At 51.9% G+C, this 27337-nt stretch overlaps 1 long non-coding RNA gene across 1 annotated transcript; it reads right to left on the bottom strand.

The window, feature by feature from the left end:
* Window positions 1-47: 47 nt before the first annotated feature.
* On the bottom strand, window positions 48-27019 carry LOC306763146. The gene is made up of 3 exons (XR_013771520.1): window positions 26951-27019; window positions 335-446; window positions 48-228 (listed from the first exon to the last, which is right to left on the bottom strand). It is a non-coding gene; the product is annotated as an uncharacterized lncRNA (long non-coding RNA).
* Window positions 27020-27337: the final 318 nt, after the last annotated feature.

Raw genomic sequence — 27337 nt, 5'->3', positions numbered from 1 at the left:
GTTCCCATTTCTTCTTTCATTTGAGTGGCAGCTCTAAGATTCTGTTATTGTTATTTTCATCTTTTTTTTCTTCTTTTTTTCTGCTTGTGTTTTATTGGTGGTCAGCAAAGCTTCTTCTTCTCCTAATGTGTTTGTCCTCCGGCCTGATGGTGGTCTGGGTGTTGCTGCCAGACCTTTTTCCATTTTTCAGTCTGTCTCACACAGACTTTGCCTTTGGGAGTCAAGATCCTGCAGAAACATTTCTATCATTATTTTTGCATCACAGAAATCTGAAAGAATTAAAATTCACAAAATGAAACTTTTTCAGATTGTATGAAAATAATCGTGAACATACACAAATGCCTTCTTTGAACATCTGCGGTGAGTTTGGACGATGGCCTGAATCTGTCCTGCAGGAATCATGCCTTCGAAGAATTGAAAGCAGCAGGTTGATGGTGGAATTTTATCTATAAAAAGAGTTCAAATTAATCTATTAACATCATTCAGCTTTAAATAGTCTCATATTCTGTCAATATTCTTCATAAATAAATAAAATTCATCTTTATGAGTTTATGCTGAAATTTTTTTTTTTTTTTTTTTTTTTTTTTTTTTTTTTTTTTTTTTTTTTTTTTTTTTTTTTTTTGTCTTGTCCAGCATTTAAGCAAGCAGACTGATGTTCTGGATGCTGTGTTCTGCTGAGCAAATTTATTTTGCCAAGGGGAACTTTTGTAGATGTAATGATCCCCTTGTATTTCTTGATTCTTATTTTATTTTTCAATTTGTTTTGGATAATAGCTTGTATTACAGAGTTTATGCTACTGGACCCGACCGGAAAGGACAGGAAAGGGGCAGAAAGAGAACAGAAAAGAGAACATAAAAAAAAACAAAAAAAAAAAAAAAACAAAAGAAAGAGATCAATGCATACATGTATATGCACATACATACCCACCTACATATATATGCATATACACTCGCACATACATTATATATATACATATATACATACATACATACATATACACATACATACACATGCATACACACACATGTACACATACATGCATACATAAAGATAGATATACATACATACATATACACATACATACACACACATATATATATATATATATATATATATATATACATATATACACATATACATACTCACATACATACACATACACTCACACATATGCATACATATATACATATCCATACACATACATACATACACATACACATACACATAAGTACACACACAAATGCTGAAATTTTTTAGATGAACCCATCGTATGTGTTTCTGTTTGTCTCAACTCAACAAAGAGAAAGATCATCTGCAGAAGTTGTGTGGACGACGAGCATGTGGTTTAGTAAAGGATGTTCCAGCAGGTTCCACGCTCAGAAATGTTAAATATCAGGAAAATGTTCCTTCCAGCTTAATTATTACACTTATTTATACTTTAAAGTCTGATATAATACAAATCCTCACAGTCCTCATGATAAAATTTGATCAAATTAAATTAAACTTCAGTTTGATGATGGGTTCCTAAAGACTCAACCATCTCCGACTAGAGCAGACCCTGCAGGACTAGAGGAGACCTGCAGGACTAGAGGAGACCCTGCAGGACTAGAGCAGACCCTGCAGGACTAGAGGAGACCCTGCAGGACTAGAGCAGACCCTGCAGGACTAGAGGAGACCCTGCAGGACTAGAGCAGACCCTGCAGGACTAGAGGAGACCCTGCAGGACTAGAGCAGACCCTGCAGGACTAGAGGAGACCCTGCAGGACTAGAGCAGACCCTGCAGGACTAGAGGAGACCTGCAGGACTAGAACAGACCCTGCAGGACTAGAGGAGACCTGCAGGACTAGAGCAGACCCTGCAGGACTAGAGCAGACCCTGCAGGACTAGAGGAGACCTGCAGGACTAGAGCAGACCCTGCAGGACTAGAGGAGACCCTGCAGGACTAGAGCAGACCCTGCAGGACTAGAGCAGACCCTGCAGGACTAGAGGAGACCTGCAGGACTAGAGGAGACCTGCAGGACTAGAGTAGACCTGCAGGACTACAGGAGACCTGCAGGACTAGAGGAGACCTGCAGGACTAGAGGAGACCTGCAGGACTAGAGGAGACCTGCAGGACTAGAGCAGACCCTGCAGGACTAGAGGAGACCTGCAGGACTAGAGGAGACCTGCAGGACTAGAGGAGACCTGCAGGACTTGAGGAGACCTGCAGGACTAGAGGAGACCTGCAGGACTAGAGCAGACCCTGCAGGACTAGAGCAGACCCTGCAGGACTAGAGGAGACCTGCAGGACTAGAGCAGACCCTGCAGGACTAGAGCAGACCCTGCAGGACTAGAGCAGACCCTGCAGGACTAGAGGAGACCTGCAGGACTAGAGTAGACCCTGCAGGACAAGAGCAGACCCTGCAGGACTAGAGTAGACCCTGCAGGACTAGAGGAGACTTGCAGGACTAGAATAGACCCTGCAGGACTAGAGGAGACCTGCAGGACTAGAGCAGACCCTGCAGGACTAGAGCAGACCCTGCAGGACTAGAGGAGACTTGCAGGACTAGAGGAGACCTGCAGGACTAGAGAAGACCCTGCAGCACTAGAGGAGACCTGCAGGACTAGAGGAGACCTGCAGGACTAGAGCAGACCCTGCAGGACTAGAGGAGACCTGCAGGACTAGAGCAGACCCTGCAGGACTAGAGCAGACCCTGCAGTACTAGAGCAGACCCTGCAGGACTAGAGGAGACCTGCAGGACTAGAGCAGACCCTGCAGGACTAGAGCAGACCCTGCAGGACTAGAGGAGACCTGCAGGACTAGAGTAGACCCTGCAGGACTAGAGCAGACCCTGCAGGACTAGAGCAGACCCTGCAGGACTAGAGTAGACCCTGCAGGACTAGAGGAGACCTGCAGGACTAGAGGAGACCTGCAGGACTAGAGCAGACCCTGCAGCACTAGAGGAGACCTGCAGGACTAGAGGAGACCAGCAGGACTAGAGCAGACCCTGCAGGACTAGAGGAGACCTGCAGGACTAGAGCAGACCCTGCAGGACTAGAGCAGACCCTGCAGGACTAGAGGAGACCTGCAGGACTAGAGGAGACCTGCAGGACTAGAGCAGACCCTGCAGCACTAGAGTAGACCAGCAGCACTAGAGTAGACCCTGCAGGACTAGAGCAGACCCTGCAGCACTAGAGGAGACCTGCAGGACTAGAGGAGACCAGCAGGACTAGAGCAGACCCTGCAGGACTTGAGGAGACCTGCAGGACTAGAGCAGACCCTGCAGGACTAGAGCAGACCCTGCAGGACTAGAGGGGACCTGCAGGACTAGAGCAGACCAGCAGGACTAGAAAAGACCCTGCAGGACTAGAGCAGACCCTGCAGGACTAGAGGAGACCTGCAGGACTAGAGGAGACCTGCAGGACTAGAAAAGACCCTGCAGGACTAGAGCAGACCCTGCAGGACTAGAGCAGACCCTGCAGCACTAGAGGAGACCTGCAGGACTAGAGCAGACCTGCAGGACTAGAGCAGACCCTGCAGCACTAGAGGAGACCTGCAGGACTAGAGCAGACCTGCAGGACTAGAGCAGACCTGCAGGACTAGAGCAGACCCTGCAGGACTAGAGGAGACCTGCAGGACTAGAGCAGACCCTGCAGCACTAGAGGAGACCTGCAGGACTTGAGGAGACCCTGCAGGACTAGAGGAGACCTGCAGGACTAGAGCAGACCCTGCAGGACTAGAGCAGACCCTGCAGGACTAGAGGAGACCTGCAGGACTAGAGCAGACCCTGCAGGACTAGAGCAGACCCTGCAGGACTAGAGTAGACCCTGCAGGACTAGAGCAGACCCTGCAGGACTAGAGCAGACCCTGCAGGACTAGAGCAGACCCTGCAGGACTAGAGGAGACCTGCAGGACTAGAGCAGACCCTGCAGGACTAGAGCAGACCCTGCAGGACTAGAGGAGACCTGCAGGACTAGAGCAGACCCTGCAGGACTAGAGCAGACCCTGCAGGACTAGAGCAGACCCTGCAGGACTAGAGTAGACCCTGCAGGACTAGAGGAGACCTGCAGGACTAGAGGAGACCTGCAGGACTAGAGCAGACCCTGCAGCACTAGAGGAGACCTGCAGGACTAGAGGAGACCAGCAGGACTAGAGCAGACCCTGCAGGACTAGAGGAGACCTGCAGGACTAGAGCAGACCCTGCAGGACTAGAGCAGACCCTGCAGGACTAGAGGAGACCTGCAGGACTAGAGCAGACCCTGCAGCACTAGAGGAGACCTGCAGGACTAGAGGAGACCAGCAGGACTAGAGTAGACCTGCAGCACTAGAGTAGACCAGCAGCACTAGAGTAGACCCTGCAGGACTAGAGGAGACCTGCAGGACAAGAGCAGACCCTGCAGGACTAGAGGAGACCTGCAGGACTAGAGGAGACCTGCAGGACTAGAGGAGACCTGCAGGACTAGAGCAGACCCTGCAGCACTAGAGGAGACCTGCAGGACTAGAGCAGACCTGCAGGACTAGAGGAGACCTGCAGGACTAGAGGAGACCTGCAGGACTAGAGAAGACCGTACAGGACTAGAAAAGACCAAAAGGACTAGATTAAACCGTACAGCACCAGAGCAGACCAGCATGACTAGAGCAGACCCTGCAGTACTACAGTAGACTAGCAGGACTAGAACAGACCCTGCAGGACTAGAGGAGACCTGCAGGACTAGAGCAGACCCTGCAGGACTAGAGCAGACCCTGCAGGACTAGAGGAGACCTGCAGGACTAGAGCAGACCCTGCAGGACTAGAGGAGACCCTGCAGGACTAGAGCAGACCCTGCAGGACTAGAGCAGACCCTGCAGGACTAGAGGAGACCTGCAGGACTAGAGGAGACCTGCAGGACTAGAGTAGACCTGCAGGACTACAGGAGACCTGCAGGACTAGAGGAGACCTGCAGGACTAGAGGAGACCTGCAGGACTAGAGGAGACCTGCAGGACTAGAGCAGACCCTGCAGGACTAGAGGAGACCTGCAGGACTAGAGGAGACCTGCAGGACTAGAGGAGACCTGCAGGACTTGAGGAGACCTGCAGGACTAGAGGAGACCTGCAGGACTAGAGCAGACCCTGCAGGACTAGAGCAGACCCTGCAGGACTAGAGGAGACCTGCAGGACTAGAGCAGACCCTGCAGGACTAGAGCAGACCCTGCAGGACAAGAGCAGACCCTGCAGGACTAGAGGAGACCTGCAGGACTAGAGTAGACCCTGCAGGACAAGAGCAGACCCTGCAGGACTAGAGTAGACCCTGCAGGACTAGAGGAGACTTGCAGGACTAGAATAGACCCTGCAGGACTAGAGCAGACCCTGCAGGACTAGAGTAGACCCTGCAGGACTAGAGGAGACTTGCAGGACTAGAGCAGACCCTGCAGGACTAGAGGAGACCTGCAGGACTAGAGCAGACCCTGCAGGACTAGAGCAGACCCTGCAGGACTAGAGGAGACCTGCAGGACTAGAGTAGACCCTGCAGGACTAGAGCAGACCCTGCAGGACTAGAGCAGACCCTGCAGGACTAGAGTAGACCCTGCAGGACTAGAGGAGACTTGCAGGACTAGAGGAGACCTGCAGGACTAGAGAAGACCCTGCAGCACTAGAGGAGACCTGCAGGACTAGAGGAGACCTGCAGGACTAGAGCAGACCCTGCAGGACTAGAGGAGACCTGCAGGACTAGAGCAGACCCTGCAGGACTAGAGCAGACCCTGCAGGACTAGAGCAGACCCTGCAGGACTAGAGGAGACCTGCAGGACTAGAGCAGACCCTGCAGGACTAGAGCAGACCCTGCAGGACTAGAGGAGACCTGCAGGACTAGAGTAGACCCTGCAGGACTAGAGCAGACCCTGCAGGACTAGAGCAGACCCTGCAGGACTAGAGTAGACCCTGCAGGACTAGAGGAGACCTGCAGGACTAGAGGAGACCTGCAGGACTAGAGCAGACCCTGCAGCACTAGAGGAGACCTGCAGGACTAGAGGAGACCAGCAGGACTAGAGCAGACCCTGCAGGACTAGAGGAGACCTGCAGGACTAGAGCAGACCCTGCAGGACTAGAGCAGACCCTGCAGGACTAGAGGAGACCTGCAGGACTAGAGGAGACCTGCAGGACTAGAGGAGACCTGCAGGACTAGAGCAGACCCTGCAGGACTAGAGCAGACCCTGCAGGACTAGAGGAGACCTGCAGGACTAGAGCAGACCCTGCAGGACTAGAGGAGACCTGCAGGACTAGAGCTGATCCTGCAGGACTAGAGCAGACACTGCAGGACTAGAGCAGACCTTGCAGGACTAGAGGAGACCTGCAGGACTAGAGCAGATCCTGCAGGACTAGAGGAGACCTGCAGGACTAGAGCTGATCCTGCAGGACTAGAGCAGATCCTGCAGGACTAGAGGAGACCTGCAGGACTAGAGCTGATCCTGCAGGACTAGAGCAGATCCTGCAGCACTAGAGTAGACCAGCAGGACTAGAAAAGACCCTGCAGGACTAGAGTAGACCAGCAGGACTAGAGCAGACCCTGCAGGACTAGAAAAGACCCTGCAGGACAAGAGTAGACCAGCAGGACTAGAGCAGACCCTGCAGGACTAGAAAAGACCCTGCAGGACAAGAGTAGACCAGCAGGACTAGAAAAGACCCTGCAGGACTAGAGCAGACCCTGCAGGACTAGAGTAGACCAGCAGGACTAGAAAAGACCCTGCAGGACTAGAGCAGACCTGCAGGACTAGAGGAGACCTGCAGGACTAGAGTAGACCCTGCAGCACTAGAGGAGACCTGCAGGACTAGAGCAGACCTGCAGCACTAGAGTAGACCCTGCAGGACTAGAGGAGACCTGCAGGACTAGAGTAGACCAGCAGGACTAGAAAAGACCCTGCAGGACTAGAGCAGACCCTGCAGGACTAGAGGAGACCTGCAGGACTAGAGGAGACCAGCAGGACTAGAGCAGACCCTGCAGTAATAGAGGAGACCTGCAGGACTAGAGCAGACCTGCAGGACTAGAGCAGACCCTGCAGGACTAGAGGAGACCTGCAGGACTAGAGCAGACCTGCAGGACTAGAGCAGACCCTGCAGCACTAGAGGAGACCTGCAGGACTAGATGAGACCTGCAGGACTAGAGCAGACCTGCAGGACTAGAGCAGACCCTGCAGGACTAGAGGAGACCTGCAGGACTACAGCAGACCCTGCAGGACTAGAGGAGACCTGCAGGACCAGAGCAGACCCTGCAGGACTAGAGCAGACCCTGCAGGACTAGAGGAGACCTGCAGGACTAGAGGAGACCTGCAGGACTAGAGCAGACCTGCAGGACTAGAGCAGACCCTGCAGCACTAGAGGAGACCTGCAGGACTAGATGAGACCTGCAGGACTAGAGCAGACCTGCAGGACTAGAGCAGACCCTGCAGGACTAGAGGAGACCTGCAGGACTACAGCAGACCCTGCAGGACTAGAGGAGACCTGCAGGACCAGAGCAGACCCTGCAGGACCAGAGCAGACACTGCAGGACTAGAGGAGACCTGCAGGACTAGAGCTGATCCTGCAGGACTAGAGCAGACACTGCAGGACAAGAGCAGACCTTGCAGGACTAGAGGAGACCTGCAGGACTAGAGCTGATGCTGCAGGACTAGAGCAGATCCTGCAGGACTAGAGGAGACCTGCAGGACTAGAGCTGATCCTGCAGGACTAGAGCAGATCCTACAGGACTAGAGGAGACCTGCAGGACTAGAGCTGATCCTGCAGGACTAGAGCAGATCCTGCAGCACTAGAGTAGACCAGCAGGACTAGAAAAGACCCTGCAGGACTAGAGTAGACCAGCAGGACTAGAAAAGACCCTACAGGACTAGAGGAGACCAGCAGGACAAGAGTAGACCAGCAAGACTAGAGGAGACCCTACAGGACTAGAGTAGACCAGCAGGACTAGAGCAGACCAGTTGGACTAGAGTAGACCGTGCAGGACTAGAGTAGACCAACAGGACTAGAGTAGACCAGTAGGACAAGAACAGACCGTGCAGGACTAGAGTAGACCAGCAGGACTAGAGCAGACCAGCAGGACTAAAGCAGACCCTGCAGGACCAGAGCAGACCCTGCAGGACTAGAACAGACCCTGCAGGACTAGAATAGACCCTTCAGGACTAGAGAAGACCGTGCCGGACTAGAGTAGACCAGCAGGACTAGAGTAGACCAGCAGTAATAGATTAGACCCTGCAGGACTAGAACAGACCCTGCAGGACTAGAGCGGACCCTGCAGGACCAGAGCAGACCGTACAGGACTACAGCAGACCCTGCAGGACTAGAGCAGACCGTACAGAACTAGAGTAGACCAGCAGGACTAGAACAGACCATGCAGGACTAGAACAGACCTTGCAGTACTACAGTATACCAAAGGGACTAGATCAGACCAGGAGGACTAGAGCAGACCGTAAAGGACTAGAGCAGACCGTCCAGGACTAGAGTAGACCAGCAGGACTACAGCAGACCAGCAGTACTAGAGCAGACCCCGCTGGACTAGAGCAGATCCTGCAGCACTAGAGTAGACCAGCAGGACTAGAAAAGACCCTGCAGGACTAGAGTAGACCAGCAGGACTAGAGCAGACCCTGCAGGACTAGAAAAGACCCTGCAGGACAAGAGCAGAACCTGCAGGACTAGAGTAGACCAGCAGGACTAGAAAAGACCCTGCAGGACTAGAGCAGACCCTGCAGGACTAGAGTAGACCAGCAGGACTAGAAAAGACCCTGCAGAACTAGAACAGACCCTGCAGGACTAGAACAGACCCTGCAGGACTAGAGTAGACCAGCAGGACTAGAGCAGACCCTGCAGGACTAGAATAGACCAGCAGGACTAGAGTAGACCAGCAGGACTAGAGTACACCAGCAGGACTAGAATAGACCAGCAAGACTAGAGTACACCAGCAGGACTAGAGTAGACCAGCAGGACTAGAGTACACCAGCAGGACTAGAGTAGACCAAAAGGACTAGAGTAGACCAACAGGACTAGAGTAGACCAGCAGGACTAGAGCAGACCCTGCAGGACTAGAAAAGACCCTGCAGGACAAGAGCAGAACCTGCAGGACTAGAGTAGACCAGCAGGACTAGAAAAGACCCTGCAGGACTAGAGCAGACCCTGCAGGACTAGAGTAGACCAGCAGGACTAGAAAAGACCCTGCAGAACTAGAACAGACCCTGCAGGACTAGAACAGACCCTGCAGGACTAGAGTAGACCAGCAGGACTAGAGCAGACCCTGCAGGACTAGAATAGACCAGCAGGACTAGAGTAGACCAGCAGGACTAGAATAGACCAGCAAGACTAGAGTACACCAGCAGGACTAGAGTAGACCAGCAGGACTAGAGTACACCAGCAGGACTAGAGTAGACCAAAAGGACTAGAGTAGACCAACAGGACTAGAGTAGACCAGCAGGAATAGAGTAGACCAGCAGGAATAGAGTAGACCAGCAGGACTAGAGCAGACCGTACAGGACTAGAGTAGACCGTACAGGAATAGAGTAGACCCTGCAGGACTAGAGCAGACCAGCAAGACTAGAGTACACCAGCAGGACTAGAGTAGACCAGCAGGACTAGAGTACACCAGCAGGACTAGAGTAGACCAGCAGGACTAGTGTAGACCAGCAGGACTAGAATAGACCAGCAGGACTAGAGTAGACCGTGCAGGACTTGAGTAGACCAGAAGTACTAGAGCGGACTGTGCAGGACTAGAGTAGACCGTACAGGACTAGAGTAGACCAGCAGGACTAGAGTAGACCAGCAGGACTAGAGTACACCAGCGGGACTAGAATAGACCAGCAGGACTAGAGTAGACCGTGCAGGACTTGAGTAGACCAACAGGACTAGAGTAGACCAGCAGGAATAGAGTAGACCAGCAGGACTAGAGTAGACTAGAAGGAATAGAGTATACCAGCAGGACTAGAGTAGACCAGCAGGACTAGAGCAGACCGTGCAGGACTAGAGCAGACCTTGCAGGACTACAGCAGACCCTGCAGGACTAGAGTAGACCAGCAGGACTAGAGCAGACCCTGCAGGACTACAGTTGACTAGCAGGACTAGAACAGACCCTGCAGGACGAGAGAAGACCGTGCAGGACTAGAGTAGACCAGCAGGACTAGAGTAGACCAGCAGTTCTAGAGTAGACCAGAAGGACTAGAGCGGACTTTGCAGGACTACAGTAGACTAGCAGGACTAGAACAGACCCTGCAGGACTAGAGTAGACCGTGCAGAACTAGAGTATACTGGCAGGACTAGAGTAGACCAGCAGGACTAGAGTAGACCAGCGGGAATAGAGCAGACCGTATAGGACTAGAGCAGACCGTGCAGGACTAAGGTAGACCAGCAGGACTAGAGTACACCAGCAGGACTAGAACAGACCGTGCAGGACTAGAGTAGACCAACAGGACTAGAGTAGACCATGCAGGACTAGAGTAGACCAACAGGACTAGAGTAGACCAGCAGGAATAGAGTAGACCAGCAGGACTAGAGTAGACCAGCAGGACTAGAGCAGACCGTACAGCAGTAGAGCAGACAGGCAGGACTAGAGCAGACCAGCAAGACTAGAGCAGACCCTGCAGGACTAGATCAGACCCTGCAGGACTAGAGCAGACTGTACAGGACTGGAGTAGACCATACAGCACTAGAGCAGACAAGCATGACTAGAGTAGACCAGCAGGACTAGAGTAGTCCAGCAGGACTAGAGAAGACCAGCAGGACTAGAGCAGACCAGCATGACTAGAGTAGACCAGCGGGACTAGAGCAGACCCTACAGGACTAGAGCAGACCCTGCAGGACTAGAATAGACCAACAGAACTAGAGTAGACCAGCAGGACTAGAGTAGACTAGCAGGACTAGAACAGACCCTGCAGGACTAGAGCAGACCCTGCAGGACTAGAGTAGACCCTGCAGGACTAGAACAGACCCTGCAGGACTAGAACAGACCCTGCAGGACTAGAACAGACCGTACAGCACTAGAGCAGACAAGCATGACTAGAGTAGACCAGCAGTTCTAGAGTAGACCAGAAGGACTAGAGCGGACTTTGCAGGACTACAGTAGACTAGCAGGACTAGAACAGGCCCTGCAGGACTAGAGTAGACAGTGCAGGACTAGAGCAGACCCTGCAGGACTAGAGCGGACCAGCAAGACTAGAGTAGACCAGCAGACCTAGAGCAGATGAGCAGGACTAGAGTAGACCGTACAGCACTAGAGCAGACCAGTATGACTAGAGTAGTCCAGCAGGACTAGAGAAGACCGTACAGGACTAGAAAAGACCAAAAGGACTAGATTAAACCGTACAGCACCAGAGCAGACCAGCATGACTAGAGCAGACCCTGCAGTACTACAGTAGACTAGCAGGACTAGAACAGACCCTGCAGGACGAGAGAAGACCGTGCAGGACTAGAGCAGACCCTGCAGGACTACAGTGGACTAGCAGGACTACAACAGACCCTGCAGGACTAGAGTAGACCAGCAGGACTAGAGTAGACCAGCAGTTCTAGAGTAGACCAGAAGGACTAGAGCGGACTTTGCAGGACTACAGTAGACTAGCAGGACTAGAACAGACCCTGCAGGACTAGAGTAGACAGTGCAGGACTAGAGCAGACCCTGCAGGACTAGAGCAGACCAGCAGGAATAGAGTAGACCAGCAGGACTAGAGTAGACCAGCAGGAATAGAGTAGACCAGCAGGACTAGAGTAGACCGGCAGGACTAGAGCAGACCAGCAAGACTAGAGTAGACCAGCAGGACTAGAATAGACCCTACAGTACTAGAGCAGACCCTGCAGGACTAGATCAGACCCTGCAGGACTAGAGCAGACTGTACAGGACTGGAGTAGACCATACAGCACTAGAGCAGACAAGCATGACTAGAGTAGACCAGCAGGACTAGAGTAGTCCAGCAGGACTAGAGAAGACCAGCAGGACTAGAGCAGACCAGCATGACTAGAGTAGACCAGCGGGACTAGAGCAGACCCTACAGGACTAGAGCAGACCCTGCAGGACTAGAATAGACCAACAGAACTAGAGTAGACCAGCAGGACTAGAGTAGACTAGCAGGACTCGAACAGACCCTGCAGGACTAGAGCAGACCCTGCAGGACTAGAGTAGACCCTGCAGGACTAGAACAGACCCTGCAGGACTAGAACAGACCGTACAGCACTAGAGCAGACAAGCATGACTAGAGTAGACCAGCAGTTCTAGAGTAGACCAGAAGGACTAGAGCGGACTTTGCAGGACTACAGTAGACTAGCAGGACTAGAACAGGCCCTGCAGGACTAGAGTAGACAGTGCAGGACTAGAGCAGACCCTGCAGGACTAGAGCGGACCAGCAAGACTAGAGTAGACCAGCAGACCTAGAGCAGATGAGCAGGACTAGAGTAGACCGTACAGCACTAGAGCAGACCAGTATGACTAGAGTAGTCCAGCAGGACTAGAGAAGACCGTACAGGACTAGAAAAGACCAAAAGGACTAGATTAAACCGTACAGCACCAGAGCAGACCAGCATGACTAGAGCAGACCCTGCAGTACTACAGTAGACTAGCAGGACTAGAACAGACCCTGCAGGACGAGAGAAGACCGTGCAGGACTAGAGCAGACCCTGCAGGACTACAGTGGACTAGCAGGACTACAACAGACCCTGCAGGACTAGAGTAGACCAGCAGGACTAGAGTAGACCAGCAGTTCTAGAGTAGACCAGAAGGACTAGAGCGGACTTTGCAGGACTACAGTAGACTAGCAGGACTAGAACAGACCCTGCAGGACTAGAGTAGACAGTGCAGGACTAGAGCAGACCCTGCAGGACTAGAGCAGACCAGCAGGAATAGAGTAGACCAGCAGGACTAGAGTAGACCAGCAGGAATAGAGTAGACCAGCAGGACTAGAGTAGACCGGCAGGACTAGAGCAGACCAGCAAGACTAGAGTAGACCAGCAGGACTAGAATAGACCCTACAGTACTAGAGCAGACCCTGCAGGACTAGATCAGACCCTGCAGGACTAGAGCAGACTGTACAGGACTGGAGTAGACCATACAGCACTAGAGCAGACAAGCATGACTAGAGTAGACCAGCAGGACTAGAGTAGTCCAGCAGGACTAGAGCAGACCAGCAGGACTAGAGTAGACTAGCAGGACTAGAACAGACCCTGCAGGACTAGAGCAGACCCTGCAGGACTAGAGTAGACCCTGCAGGACTAGAACAGACCCTGCAGGACTAGAACAGACCGTACAGCACTAGAGCAGACAAGCATGACTAGAGTAGACCAGCAGGACTAGAGTAGTCCAGCAGGACTAGAGAAGACCGTACAGGACTAGAGCAGACAAGCATGACTAGAGCAGACCAGCAGGACTAGAATAGACCAACAGAACTAGAGTAGACCAGCAGGACTAGTGTAGACCAGCAGGACTAGAGTAGACCCTGCAGAACTACAGCAAACCCTTCAGGACTAGAGCAGACCGTACAGGACTAGAGAAGACCATACAGGACTAGAGTAGACCAACAGGACTAGAGTACACCAGCAGGACTAGAGCAGACCCTACAGGACTAGTGCAGACCCTGCAGGACTAGATCAGACCCTGCAGGACTAGAGTAGACCAGCAGGACTAGAGCAGACTGTACAGGACTAGAACAGACCGTACAGGACTAGAGTGGACCAGCAGGACTAGAATGGACCAACAGAACTAGAGTAGACCAGCAGGACTAGTGTAGACCAGCAGGACTAGTGCAGACCCTGCAGGACTAGAGTAGACCAGCAGGACTAGAGTAGACCGTGCAGGACTAGAGTAGACCCTGCAGGACTAGAGTAGACCAACAGGACTAGAATAGACTAGCAGGACTAGTGTAGACCAGCAGGACTACAGCAGACCCTGCAGGACTAGAGTAGACCAACAGAACTAGAGTAGACCAGCAGGACTAGATAAGACTAGCAGGACTAGAGCAGACCGTACAGGACTAGAGCAGACCCTGCAGGACTAGAGCAGACTGTACAGGACTAGAGCAGACCAGCAGGACTAGAGAAGACCAACAGGACTAGAGTAGTCCAGTAGGACTAGAACAGACCGTACAGGACTAGAGTAGTCCAGTAGGACTAGAACAGACCAGCAGGACTAGAGTGGACCAGAAGGACTAGAATAGACCAACAGAACTAGAGTAAACCAGCAGGACTAGAGTAGACCAGCAGGACTAGATTAAACCGTACAGCACCAGAGCAGACCAGCATGACTAGAGTAGACCAGCGGGACTAGAGCAGACCAGCAGGACTAGAGCAGACCAGCAGGACTAGAATAGACCAACAGAACTAGAGTAGACCAGCAGGACTAGAGTAGACTAGCAGGACTAGAACAGACCCTGCAGGACTAGAGCAGACCCTGCAGGACTAGAACAGACCCTGCAGGACTAGAGAAGGCCGTGCAGAACTAGAGTATACTGGCAGGACTAGAGTAGACCAGCAGGACTAGAGTAGACCAGCGGGAATAGAGCAGACCGTATAGGACTAGAGTAGACCAGCAGGACTAGAGTACACCAGCAGGACTAGAACAGACCAGCAGGAATAGAGTAGACCAGCAGGAATAGAGTAGACCAGCAGGACTAGAGTAGTCCAGCAGGACTAGAGAAGACCGTACAGGACTAGAGCAGACAAGCATGACTAGAGCAGACCAGCAGGACTAGAGCAGACCAGCAGGACTAGAATAGACCAACAGAACTAGAGTAGACCAGCAGGACTAGTGTAGACCAGCAGGACTAGAGCAGACCCTGCAGGACTAGAGTAGACCCTGCAGAACTACAGCAAACCCTTCAGGACTAGAGCAGACCGTACAGGACTAGAGAAGACCGTACAGGACTAGAGTAGACCAACAGGACTAGAGTACACCAGCAGGACTAGAGAAGACCGTACAGGACTAGAGTAGACCAACAGGACTAGAGTACACCAGCAGGACTAGAGCAGACCCTACAGGACTAGTGCAGACCCTGCAGGACTAGATCAGACCCTGCAGGACTAGAGTAGACCAGCAGGACTAGAGCAGACTGTACAGGACTAGAACAGACCATACAGGACTAGAGTAGACCAGCAGGACTAGAGTAGACCAGCAGGACTAGAGTAGACCGTGCAGGACTAGAGTAGACCGTGCAGGACTAGAGTAGACCCTGCAGGACTAGAGTAGACCAACAGGACTAGAATAGACTAGCAGGACTAGTGTAGACCAGCAGGACTACAGCAGACCCAGCAGGACTAGAGCAGACCGTACAGGACTAGAGCAGACCAGCAGGACTAGAGTAGACCGTGCAGGACTAGAGTAGACCCTGCAGGACTAGAGTAGACCAACAGGACTAGAATAGACTAGCAGGACTAGTGTAGACCAGCAGGACTACAGCAGACCCTGCAGGACTAGAGTAGACTCTGCAGGACTACAGCAGACCCTGCAGGATTATAACAGACCGTACAGGACTAGAGCAGACCCTGCAGGACTAGAGTAGACCAACAGAACTAGAGTAGACCAGCAGGACTAGATAAGACTAGCAGGACTAGAGCAGACCGTACAAGACTAGAGCAGACTGTACAGGACTAGAGCAGACCAGCAGGACTAGAGAAGACCAACAGGACTAGAGTAGTCCAGTAGGACTAGAACAGACCGTACAGGACAAGAGTAGTCCAGTAGGACTAGAACAGACCAGCAGGACTAGAGTGGACCAGCAGGACTAGAATAGACCAACAGAACTAGAGTAAACCAGCAGGACTAGAGCAGACCAGCAGGACTAGAGTAGACCGTGCAGGACTAGCGTAGACCCTGCAGGACTAGAGTAGACCAGCAGGACTAGAGTAGACCAGCAGGACTAGAGCAGACCGTACAGCAGTAGAGCAGACCGGCAGGACTTGAGCAGACCAGCAGGACTAGCGTAGACCAACAGGACTAGATTAAACCGTACAGCACCACAGCAGACCAGCATGACTAGAGCAGACCCTGCAGTACTACAGTAGACTAGCAGGACTAGAACAGACCCTGCAGGACGAGAGAAGACCGTGCAGGACTAGAGCAGACCCTGCAGGACTACAGTGGACTAGCAGGACTACAACAGACCCTGCAGGACTAGAGTAGACCAGCAGGACTAGAGTAGACCAGCAGTTCTAGAGTAGACCAGAAGGACTAGAGCGGACTTTGCAGGACTACAGTAGACTAGCAGGACTAGAACAGACCCTGCAGGACTAGAGTAGACAGTGCAGGACTAGAGCAGACCAGCAGGAATAGAGTAGACCAGCAGGACTAGAGTAGACCAGCAGGAATAGAGTAGACCAGCAGGACTAGAGTAGACCGGCAGGACTAGAGCAGACCAGCAAGACTAGAGTAGACCAGCAGGACTAGAATAGACCCTACAGTACTAGAGCAGACCCTGCAGGACTAGATCAGACCCTGCAGGACTAGAGCAGACTGTACAGGACTGGAGTAGACCATACAGCACTAGAGCAGACAAGCATGACTAGAGTAGACCAGCAGGACTAGAGTAGTCCAGCAGGACTAGAGAAGACCAGCAGGACTAGAGCAGACCAGCATGACTAGAGTAGACCAGCGGGACTAGAGCAGACCCTACAGGACTAGAGCAGACCCTGCAGGACTAGAATAGACCAACAGAACTAGAGTAGACCAGCAGGACTAGAGTAGACTAGCAGGACTAGAACAGACCCTGCAGGACTAGAGCAGACCCTGCAGGACTAGAGTAGACCCTGCAGGACTAGAACAGACCCTGCAGGACTAGAACAGACCGTACAGCACTAGAGCAGACAAGCATGACTAGAGTAGACCAGCAGTTCTAGAGTAGACCAGAAGGACTAGAGCGGACTTTGCAGGACTACAGTAGACTAGCAGGACTAGAACAGGCCCTGCAGGACTAGAGTAGACAGTGCAGGACTAGAGCAGACCCTGCAGGACTAGAGCGGACCAGCAAGACTAGAGTAGACCAGCAGACCTAGAGCAGATGAGCAGGACTAGAGTAGACCGTACAGCACTAGAGCAGACCAGTATGACTAGAGTAGTCCAGCAGGACTAGAGAAGACCGTACAGGACTAGAAAAGACCAAAAGGACTAGATTAAACCGTACAGCACCAGAGCAGACCAGCATGACTAGAGCAGACCCTGCAGTACTACAGTAGACTAGCAGGACTAGAACAGACCCTGCAGTACTACAGTAGACTAGCAGGTCTAGAACAGACCCTGCAGGACGAGAGAAGACCGTGCAGGACTAGAGCAGACCCTGCAGGACTACAGTGGACTAGCAGGACTACAACAGACCCTGCAGGACTAGAGTAGACCAGCAGGACTAGAGTAGACCAGCAGTTCTAGAGTAGACCAGAAGAACTAGAGCGGACTTTGCAGGACTACAGTAGACTAGCAGGACTAGAACAGACCCTGCAGGACTAGAGTAGACAGTGCAGGACTAGAGCAGACCCTGCAGGACTAGAGCAGACCAGCAGGAATAGAGTAGACCAGCAGGACTAGAGTAGACCAGCAGGAATAGAGTAGACCAGCAGGACTAGAGTAGACCGGCAGGACTAGAGCAGACCAGCAAGACTAGAGTAGACCAGCAGGACTAGAATAGACCCTACAGTACTAGAGCAGACCCTGCAGGACTAGATCAGACCCTGCAGGACTAGAGCAGACTGTACAGGACTGGAGTAGACCATACAGCACTAGAGCAGACAAGCATGACTAGAGTAGACCAGCAGGACTAGAGTAGTCCAGCAGGACTAGAGAAGACCAGCAGGACTAGAGCAGACCAGCATGACTAGAGTAGACCAGCGGGACTAGAGCAGACCCTACAGGACTAGAGCAGACCCTGCAGGACTAGAATAGACCAACAGAACTAGAGTAGACCAGCAGGACTAGAGTAGACTAGCAGGACTAGAACAGACCCTGCAGGACTAGAGCAGACCCTGCAGGACTAGAGTAGACCCTGCAGGACTAGAACAGACCCTGCAGGACTAGAACAGACCGTACAGCACTAGAGCAGACAAGCATGACTAGAGTAGACCAGCAGGACTAGAGTAGTCCAGCAGGACTAGAGTAGTCCAGCAGGACTAGAGAAGACCAGCAGGACTAGAGCAGACCAGCATGACTAGAATAGACCAACAGAACTAGAGTAGACCAGCAGGACTAGAGTAGACTAGCAGGACTAGAACAGACCCTGCAGGACTAGAGCAGACCCTGCAGGACTAGAGTAGACCCTGCAGGACTAGAACAGACCCTGCAGGACTAGAACAGACCGTACAGCACAAGAGCAGACAAGCATGACTAGAGTAGACCAGCAGGACTAGAGTAGACCAGCAGGACTAGAGTAGTCCAGCAGGACTAGAGTAGACCAGCAGGACTAGAGTAGTCCAGCAGGACTAGAGAAGACCGTACAGGACTAGAGCAGACAAGCATGACTAGAGCAGACCAGCAGGACTAGAATAGACCAACAGAACTAGAGTAGACCAGCAGGACTAGTGTAGACCAGCAGGACTAGAGTAGACCCTGCAGAACTACAGCAAACCCTTCAGGACTAGAGCAGACCGTACAGGACTAGAGAAGACCGTACAGGACTAGAGTAGACCAACAGGAATAGAGTACACCAGCAGGACTAGAGCAGACCCTACAGGACTAGTGCAGACCCTGCAGGACTAGATCAGACCCTGCAGGACTAGAGTAGACCAGCAGGACTAGAGCAGACTGTACAGGACTAGAACAGACCGTACAGGACTAGAGTGGACCAGCAGGACTAGAATGGACCAACAGAACTAGAGTAGACCAGCAGCACTAGTGTAGACCAGCAGGACTAGTGCATACCCTGCAGGACTAGAGTAGACCAGCAGGACTAGAGTAGACCGTGCAGGACTAGAGTAGACCCTGCAGGACTAGAGTAGACCAACAGGACTAGAATAGACTAGCAGGACTAGTGTAGACCAGCAGGACTACAGCAGACCCAGCAGGACTAGAGCAGACCGTACAGGACTAGAGCAGACCAGCAGGACTAGAGTAGACCGTGCAGGACTAGAGTAGACCCTGCAGGACTAGAGTAGACCAACAGGACTAGAATAGACTAGCAGGACTAGTGTAGACCAGCAGGACTACAGCAGACCCTGCAGGACTAGAGTAGACCAACAGAACTAGAGTAGACCAGCAGGACTAGATAAGACTAGCAGGACTAGAGCAGACCGTACAGGACTAGAGCAGACCCTGCAGGACTAGAGCAGACTGTACAGGACTAGAGCAGACCAGCAGGACTAGAGAAGACCAACAGGACTAGAGCAGTCCAGTAGGACTAGAACAGATCGTACAGGACTAGAGTAGTCCAGTAGGACTAGAACAGACCAGCAGGACTAGAGTGGACCAGAAGGACTAGAATAGACCAACAGAACTAGAGTAAACCAGCAGGACTAGAGTAGACCAGCAGGACTAGATTAAACCGTACAGCACCAGAGCAGACCAGCATGACTAGAGTAGACCAGCGGGACTAGAGCAGACCAGCAGGACTAGAGCAGACCAGCAGGACTAGAATAGACCAACAGAACTAGAGTAGACCAGCAGGACTAGAGTAGACTAGCAGGACTAGAACAGACCCTGCAGGACTAGAGCAGACCCTGCAGGACTAGAACAGACCCTGCAGGACTAGAGAAGGCCGTGCAGAACTAGAGTATACTGGCAGGACTAGAGTAGACCAGCGGGAATAGAGCAGACCGTATAGGACTAGAGTAGACCAGCAGGACTAGAGTACACCAGCAGGACTAGAACAGACCAGCAGGAATAGAGTAGACCAGCAGGAATAGAGTAGACCAGCAGGACTAGAGTAGTCCAGCAGGACTAGAGAAGACCGTACAGGACTAGAGCAGACAAGCATGACTAGAGCAGACCAGCAGGACTAGAGCAGACCAGCAGGACTAGAATAGACCAACAGAACTAGAGTAGACCAGCAGGACTAGTGTAGACCAGCAGGACTAGAGCAGACCCTGCAGGACTAGAGTAGACCCTGCAGAACTACAGCAAACCCTTCAGGACTAGAGCAGACCGTACAGGACTAGAGAAGACCGTACAGGACTAGAGTAGACCAACAGGACTAGAGTACACCAGCAGGACTAGAGAAGACCGTACAGGACTAGAGTAGACCAACAGGACTAGAGTACACCAGCAGGACTAGAGCAGACCCTACAGGACTAGTGCAGACCCTGCAGGACTAGATCAGACCCTGCAGGACTAGAGTAGACCAGCAGGACTAGAGCAGACTGTACAGGACTAGAACAGACCGTACAGGACTAGAGTGGACCAGCAGGACTAGAATAGACCAACAGAACTAGAGTAGACCAGCAGGACTAGTGTAGACCAGCAGGACTAGTGCAGACCCTGCAGGACTAGAGTAGACCAGCAGGACTAGAGTAGACCGTGCAGGACTAGAGTAGACCCTGCAGGACTAGAGTAGACCAACAGGACTAGAATAGACTAGCAGGACTAGTGTAGACCAGCAGGACTACAGCAGACCCAGCAGGACTAGAGCAGACCGTACAGGACTAGAGCAGACCAGCAGGACTAGAGTAGACCGTGCAGGACTAGAGTAGACCCTGCAGGACTAGAGTAGACCAACAGGACTAGAATAGACTAGCAGGACTAGTGTAGACCAGCAGGACTACAGCAGACCCTGCAGGACTAGAGTAGACTCTGCAGGACTACAGCAGACCCTGCAGGATTATAACAGACCGTACAGGACTAGAGCAGACCCTGCAGGACTAGAGTAGACCAACAGAACTAGAGTAGACCAGCAGGACTAGAGCAGACCGTACAGGACTAGAGCAGACTGTACAGGACTAGAACAGACCGTACAGGACTAGAGTGGACCAGCAGGACTAGAATAGACCAACAGAACTAGAGTAGACCAGCAGGACTAGTGTAGACCAGCAGGACTAGTGCAGACCCTGCAGGACTAGAGTAGACCAGCAGGACTAGAGTAGACCGTGCAGGACTAGAGTAGACCCTGCAGGACTAGAGTAGACCAACAGGACTAGAATAGACTAGCAGGACTAGTGTAGACCAGCAGGACTACAGCAGACCCAGCAGGACTAGAATAGACTAGCAGGACTAGAGTAGACCAGCATGACTAGAGTAGACCAGCGGGACTAGAGCAGACCAGCAGGACTAGAGCAGACCAGCAGGACTAGAATAGACCAACAGAACTAGAGTAGACTAGCAGGACTAGAGTAGACTAGCAGGACTAGAGCAGACCAGCAGGACTAGAATAGACCAACAGGACTAGAATAGACTAGCAGGACTAGAGTAGACTAGCAGGACTAGAGCAGACCAGCAGGACTAGAGCAGACCAGCAGGACTAGAATAGACCAACAGGACTAGAATAGACTAGCAGGACTAGAGTAGACCCTGCAGGACTAGAGTAGACCAACAGGACTAGAATAGACTAGCAGGACTAGAGTAGACCAGCATGACTAGAGTAGACCAGCGGGACTAGAGCAGACCAGCAGGACTAGAGCAGACCAGCAGGACTAGAATAGACCAACAGAACTAGAGTAGACCAGCAGGACTAGAGTAGACTAGCAGGACTAGAACAGACCCTGCAGGACTAGAGCAGACCCTGCAGGACTAGAACAGACCCTGCAGGACTAGAGAAGGCCGTGCAGAACTAGAGTATACTGGCAGGACTAGAGTAGACCAGCAGGACTAGAGTAGACCAGCGGGAATAGAGCAGACCGTATAGGACTAGAGTAGACCAGCAGGACTAGAGTACACCAGCAGGACTAGAACAGACCAGCAGGAATAGAGTAGACCAGCAGGAATAGAGTAGACCAGCAGGACTAGAGTAGTCCAGCAGGACTAGAGAAGACCGTACAGGACTAGAGCAGACAAGCATGACTAGAGCAGACCAGCAGGACTAGAGTAGACCAGCAGGACTAGTGTAGACCAGCAGGACTAGAGCAGACCCTGCAGGACTAGAGTAGACCCTGCAGAACTACAGCAAACCCTTCAGGACTAGAGCAGACCGTACAGGACTAGAGAAGACCGTACAGGACTAGAGTAGACCAACAGGACTAGAGTACACCAGCAGGACTAGAGCAGACCCTACAGGACTAGTGCAGACCCTGCAGGACTAGATCAGACCCTGCAGGACTAGAGTAGACCAGCAGGACTAGAGCAGACTGTACAGGACTAGAACAGACCGTACAGGACTAGAGTGGACCAGCAGGACTAGAATAGACCAACAGAACTAGAGTAGACCAGCAGGACTAGTGTAGACCAGCAGGACTAGTGCAGACCCTGCAGGACGAGAGTAGACCAGCAGGACTAGAGTAGACCGTGCAGGACTAGAGTAGACCCTGCAGGACTAGAGTAGACCAACAGGACTAGAATAGACTAGCAGGACTAGTGTAGACCAGCAGGACTACAGCAGACCCAGCAGGACTAGAGCAGACCGTACAGGACTAGAGCAGACCGTACAGGACTAGAGCAGACCAGCAGGACTAGAGTAGACCGTGCAGGACTAGAGTAGATCCTGCAGGACTAGAGTAGACCAACAGGACTAGAATAGACTAGCAGGACTAGTGTAGACCAGCAGGACTACAGCAGACCCTGCAGGACTAGAGTAGACTCTGCAGGACTACAGCAGACCCTGCAGGATTATAACAGACCGTACAGGACTAGAGCAGACCCTGCAGGACTAGAGTAGACCAACAGAACTAGAGTAGACCAGCAGGACTAGATAAGACTAGCAGGACTAGAGCAGACCGTACAGGACTAGAGCAGACTGTACAGGACTAGAGCAGACCAGCAGGACTAGAGAAGACCAACAGGACTAGAGTAGTCCAGTAGGACTAGAACAGACCAGCAGGACTAGAGTGGACCAGCAGGACTAGAATAGACCAACAGAACTAGAGTAAACCAGCAGGACTAGAGTAGACCAGCAGGACTAGAGTAGACCAGCAGGACTAGAGCAGACTTTACAGGACTAGAGCAGACCAGCAGGACTAGAACAGACCAACAGGACTAGAGTATACCAGTAGGACTAGAACAGACCGTACAGGACTAGAGTAGACCAGCAGGACTAGAATAGACCAACAGAACTAGAGTAGACCAGCAGGACTAGAGCAGACCGTAAAGGACTAGAGAAGACCAGCAGGAGTAGAGTAGACCAACAGTACTAGAGTAGACCAGCAGGACTAGAATAGACTAGCAGGACTAGAGCAGACCAGCAGGACTAGAATAGACTAGCAGGAATAGAGCAGACCGTACAGGACTAGAGTAGACCAGCAGGACTAGAACAGACCGTGCAGGACTAGAGTAGACCAGCAGGACTAGAACAGACCGTGCAGGACTAGATGAGACCAGCAGGACTAGAGCAGACCGTGCAGGACTAGAATAGACCAGCAAGACTAGTGTAGACCAGCAGGACTAGAACAGACCGTGCAGGACTAGAGTAGACCAGCAGGACTAGAGAAGACCGTGCAGGACTAGAATAGACCAGCAAGACTAGTGTAGACCAGCAGGACTAGAGCAGGCCCTGCAGGACTAGAGTACACCGTACAGCACTAGAGCAGACCAGCATGACTAGAGTAGACCAGCAGGACTAGAGCAGACCAGCAGGACTAGAGTAGACCAGCAGGACTAGAGCAGACCCTACAGGACTAGAGCAGACCCTGCAGGACTAGAGCAGACCGTGCAGGACTAGAGTAGACCAGTAGGACAAGAACAGACCGTACAGGACTAGAGTGGACCAGCAGGACTAGTGTAGACCAGCAGGACTAGAGTAGACCAGCAGGACTAGAATAGACTAGCAGGACTAGAGTAGACCAACAGGACTAGAGTACACCAGCAGGACTACAGTAGACCGTGCAGGACTAGAGTAGACCGTGCAGGACTAGATAAGACCAGCAGGACTAGAGCAGCCCCTGCAGGACTAGAACAGACCAGAAAGACTAGTGTAGACCAGCAGGACTAGAGCAGACCCTGCAGGACTAGAGCAGACCAGCAGGACTAGAGAAGACCGTGCAGGACTAGAGCAGACCAGCAGGACTAGAGAAGACCATGCAGGACTAGAGTAGACCAACAGGACTAGAGTAGACCAGCAGGACTAGAGTAGACCGTACAGCACTAGAGCAGACCGTACAGGACTAGAGTAGACCAGCAGGACTAGAGCAGACCAGCAAGACTAGAGAAAACCGTACAGGACTAGAGTAGACCAACAGGACTAGATTAGACCGTGCAGCACTAGAGCAGACCGTGCAGGACTAGAGCAGACCCTGCAGGACTATAGTAGACCAGCAGGACTAGAGCTGACCCTGCAGGACTAGATCAGACCCTGCAGGACTAGAGCAGACTGTACAGGACTAGAGCAGACCAGCAGGACTACAGCAGACCCTGCAGGACTAGAGTAGACTCTGCAGGACTACAGCAGACCCTGCAGGATTATAACAGACCGTACAGGACTAGAGCAGACCCTGCAGGACTAGAGTAGACCAACAGAACTAGAGTAGACCAGCAGGACTAGATAAGACTAGCAGGACTAGAGCAGACCGTACAGGACTAGAGCAGACTGTACAGGACTAGAGCAGACCAGCAGGACTAGAGAAGACCAACAGGACTAGAGTAGTCCAGTAGGACTAGAACAGACCAGCAGGACTAGAATAGACCAACAGAACTAGAGTAAACCAGCAGGACTAGAGTAGACCAGCAGGACTAGAGTAGACCAGCAGCACTAGAGCAGACTTTACAGGACTACAGCAGACCAGCAGGACTAGAACAGACCAACAGGACTAGAGTATACCAGTAGGACTAGAACAGACCGTACAGGACTAGAGTAGACCAGCAGGACTAGAATAGACCAACAGAACTAGAGTAGACCAGCAGGACTAGAGCAGACCGTAAAGGACTAGAGAAGACCAGCAGGAGTAGAGTAGACCAACAGTACTAGAGTAGACCAGCAGGACTAGAATAGACTAGCAGGACTAGAGCAGACCAGCAGGACTAGAATAGACTAGCAGGACTAGAGCAGACCGTACAGGACTAGAGTAGACCAGCAGGACTAGAACAGACCGTGCAGGACTAGAGTAGACCAGCAGGACTAGAACAGACCGTGCAGGACTAGATGAGACCAGCAGGACTAGAGCAGACCGTGCAGGACTAGAATAGACCAGCAAGACTAGTGTAGACCAGCAGGACTAGAACAGACCGTGCAGGACTAGAGTAGACCAGCAGGACTAGAGAAGACCGTGCAGGACTAGAATAGACCAGCAAGACTAGTGTAGACCAGCAGGACTAGAGCAGGCCCTGCAGGACTAGAGTACACCGTACAGCACTAGAGCAGACCAGCATGACTAGAGTAGACCAGCAGGACTAGAGCAGACCAGCAGGACTAGAGTACACCGTACAGCACAAGAGCAGACCAGCATGACTAGAGTAGACCAGCAGGACTAGAGTAGACCAGCATGACTAGAGTAGACCAGCGGGACTAGAGCAGACCCTACAGGACTAGAGCAGACCCTGCAGGACTAGAGTAGACCGTGCAGGACTAGATAAGACCAGCAGGACTAGAGCAGCCCCTGCAGGACTAGAACAGACCAGCAAGACTAGTGTAGACCAGCAGGACTAGAGCAGACCCTGCAGGACTAGAGCAGACCAGCAGGACTAGAGAAGACCGTGCAGGACTAGAGCAGACCAGCAGGACTAGAGAAGACCGTGCAGGACTAGAGTAGACCAACAGGACTAGAGTAGACCAGCAGGACTAGAGTAGACCGTACAGCACTAGAGCAGACCGTACAGGACTAGAGTAGACCAGCAGGACTAGAGCAGACCAGCAAGACTAGAGAAAACCGTACAGGACTAGAGTAGACCAACAGGACTAGATTAGACCGTGCAGCACTAGAGCAGACCGTGCAGGACTAGAGCAGACCCTGCAGGACTATAGTAGACCAGCAGGACTAGAGCTGACCCTGCAGGACTAGATCAGACCCTGCAGGACTAGAGCAGACTGTACAGGACTAGAGCAGACCAGTAGGACTAGAACAGACCGTACAGGACTAGAGTAGACCAGCAGGACTAGAACAGACCTGCAGGACTAGAGTAGACCCTGCAGGACTAGAGCAGACTGTACAGGACTAGAGTAGACCAACAGGACTAGAATAGACCAGCAGGACTAGAGTAGACTAACAGGACTAGAATAGACCAACAGGACTAGAGTAGACCAGCAGGACTAGAGTAGACCAGCAGGACTAGAGTAGACCAACAGGACTAGAATAGACCAACAGGACTAGAGTAGACCAGCAGGACTAGAGTAGACCAGCAGGACTAGAGTAGACCAGCAGGACTAGAGTAGACCAACAGGACTAGAATAGACCAACAGGACTAGAGTAGACCAACAGGACTAGAATAGACCAGCAGGACTAGAGTAGACCAACAGAACTAGAGTAGACCAACAGGACTAGAATAGACCAGCAGGACTAGAGTAGACCAGCAGGATTAGAGTAGACCAACAGGACTAGAGTAGACCAGCAGGACTAGAGTAGACCAACAGGACTAGAATAGACCAACAGGACTAGAGTAGATCAGCAGGACTAGAGTAGACTAACAGGACTAGAATAGACCAACAGGACTAGAGTAGACCAGCAGGACTAGAGTAGACCAGCAGGACTAGAGTAGACCAACAGGACTAGAATAGACCAACAGGACTAGAGTAGACCAGCAGGACTAGAGTAGACCAGCAGGACTAGAGTAGACCAGCAGGACTAGAGTAGACCAACAGGACTAGAATAGACCAACAGGACTAGAGTAGACCAACAGAACTAGAGTAGACCAACAGGACTAGAATAGACCAACAGGACTAGAGTAGACCAACAGGACTAGAATAGACCAGCAGGACTAGAGTAGACCAACAGAACTAGAGTAGACCAACAGGACTAGAATAGACCAACAGGACTAGAGTAGACTAGCAGACTTACGCAGGGCTGTGCAGGAGTAAACGGTGAGCAGCAACACTGCAACGCAGAGAGTCTTCATGCTGACTTCGCTGCAGGAAAGATCTGGAACGATCCGTCCTGATCAGCCAGTAGTCATGTCGTCTTCCTCATTTGCATATTCATGACAAGTCTAAGAACAAGGAAGTCTTCTGCACGTCCCACCAGAGATGTAAAAACCTCAGATGTGACGTTTAGATTAGATGCTTGTGTGGGGTTGTCTTCTCCACAAACTCCAAGTCTTTACTGCTGCTAAAAATACAACATCTAAACCTTGCCGCTCTAAGTGACCAGGAAGAAGTTTATTCAGAGCTTTACTTCTTCACAGGGACAACAAACCAGGCCCGGTTCTGAAGTTCTCGCTGCGAAAGA

Source organism: Telmatherina bonti (assembly GCF_933228915.1).
Source record: "Telmatherina bonti genome assembly, chromosome: 2".
NCBI classification, from domain to species: domain Eukaryota; kingdom Metazoa; phylum Chordata; class Actinopteri; order Atheriniformes; family Telmatherinidae; genus Telmatherina; species Telmatherina bonti.
Note: the sequence above shows the minus strand (reverse complement) of the source record. Positions and strands in the feature narration are given on the sequence as shown.